This window comes from Oryctolagus cuniculus, chromosome 12, assembly GCF_964237555.1.
Source record: "Oryctolagus cuniculus chromosome 12, mOryCun1.1, whole genome shotgun sequence".
Taxonomy (NCBI): domain Eukaryota; kingdom Metazoa; phylum Chordata; class Mammalia; order Lagomorpha; family Leporidae; genus Oryctolagus; species Oryctolagus cuniculus.
The window spans coordinates 116498395-116500711 of NC_091443.1; positions in this window are offsets into that span (position 1 = coordinate 116498395).

A 2317-nucleotide genomic window follows, 5' to 3' on the forward strand; every position below is an offset into this window, starting at 1 on the left:
CCACATTCCCCACTTCCGCGGGGGAGTGGCACACCGCCGGCCGGCTCTCTCGGGGGCTGCACAGGTGTTCCCTCAGATGTTCCCCTTAGATGTTCCTGGTGCATGCCGTCTCTCTCCTCCTTTATAGTCCTCCTCGGCCAATCCCAACTCGGCTGCCCGCACGCCGAGTACGCTGCTCAACTCCAATCAGGAGCAGCTCTTGCAGCTTATCAAGTTGGTAAGGGGCAGCTGGGTAGAAGCTGTACGCTCCTCTCCCAGCGCCACATTGTGGGAGAGCAGATGCATAGAATAAGTCTTAATTCCAGTAACTTAGTCTAGTCCGGGTTGCTCCCCACACCTACCACTCACACTCCCACCCCACCTTCTCCTCCCTTTTCCTTCCCAGTCCCATTCTTTATTAAGGAAAAAACTCATTTCTCAACAGTCAAGACAAGAGCTGTTCAAGTCATCACTTCTCAAAGTGTCAATTTCACTTCTACAGATTTCCTGTTAGGTGCTCTATTCTCACAAATCAGAGAGAACATATGGCATTTGTCCCTTTGGGACTTGCTTTTTTTTAAAAGATTTATTTTATTTATTTGAAAGACAGAGTTACAGCGAGAGAGGTAGAGCCAGAGAAAAAGAAGTCTTCCATTCCACTGGTTCACTCCCCAGATGACTGCAATGGGCAGAGCTGAGCTGATCCAAAACCAGGAGCCAGGAAACAGGAGCCAGGATCTTCTTCCAGGTCTCCCACATGGATGCAGGGGCCCAAGCACTTGGGCCATCTTCTAGTGATTTCCCAGGCCATTGAAGAGAGCTGGATCGGAAGAGGAGCAGCTGGGACTCAAGCCGGTGCCCATATGGGATGCTGGCACAGCAGGCTGGGGATTTAACCCACAGTGCCACAGCGCTGGCCCCAAAAAGGCCTTCTAATTCTTTCTCTTTTTCCACACCTACAGGAACACTTAGAATCCATATGTTGGGTTATTTGATTGTATCCTGTAGATTTCCAATCGTATTTTTTAGTTTTCTAATTTCTTCTTGTGTTTGGTCTGACTACATAATTTCCTGTTCTTTGTTTTCTAAGTCGGATATTCTTTCTTCTGTTTCCCCAATTCTGTTAATGATTTCCATTGTAAGTATTATCTGTTCTATTGAAATCTTCACTTTTAATATTTCATTTTGATTTCTCTTTAGAATCCCAATTTTGTGGCAGAAATGTTCTTTCATATCATGTATGGATTTCATTAGTTCATGAATTTGCTTTTAATTACTCCTAAGTAATCCTACGATTAATTGTTTGAATTGCATTTCTGGCATTTCTTCAATCTCATCATCTTTACAATCTAGGTTTGAGGTGTTATATTCTTTTGGGGGTGTCATGTTGCCTTCCTTATTCTTGTTTCTTGAATTGGTGCATTTATTTTTGGCATTTGTGGAGATACTTGTTTTCTTTTCTTTTCTTTTCTTTTCTTTTTTTTGTTTTTGTTTTTTTTTGTTTGTTTTTGGTGTGGTGGCTTTTGTCTTTGAGCTGTGTCTGAGTGACTAGTGTCTGCTTTCAGGGAATATCTAGAGGTGTCTGGTGGGTATGGCCAGGGAGCTCTGTTCTGTACTCCAGGGTGAAGGGTGTATCTGAGGTGACACATCCAGGTTTGGTGTCATAAATCTCCTTTTCATTTTTAATCAGAGGGGAGGTTTCTTCTTGTCTGTTTGCATAGGCTTAGCTGAGCTCCTCACCTCGAAAGAGGCCAGTGCCTGGGTGCTAGCCCCAATGAGTATATTATTTGTCCATTCTGCCACAAGAACCACCCAAAGGATCTGGACAGTCTTCAGTGTAAGCTCAGATTCCCCAGCAATGTCCTTTGCCAGGTAACCAGGGAGCCCTGATCACGTGGAGCCTCCCACAGTGACTGCTCTTGCCTCAGCCACACCCTGAGTCCTCCCACGAAGCCTCAGTGTTTTCACAGTCCACACACACAAGCCTCCCACAGTCATGAGCACCCAGCTCCCTGTCTGTTCTCCCCACCACACTCAGGAGTCTGCTTGGCTGGTTTCTGGGAGTGGACACAAGCTGGCACAGGTGTTACATATGTCCAAAATGGCACTTTCTTGGTGTCAGCTTGTTATATGATACCTTTGCAGTGTGATCAGGGAGAGAGAAAACATGTCCCCCCCCCTTTGTCTTGTTTTCTCTGGTATGACAGGTACACTATCCCCCACAGGGCTCCAAGCTGAATTCCTTCTAGGCTTTTCCTACAGCTTTTTTGCCAGTGGCTTGTCCTGCTGAAGTCTGGTCTTACTTCACTCTCCAACACTGGTGCAGAGGCTCTCTGCT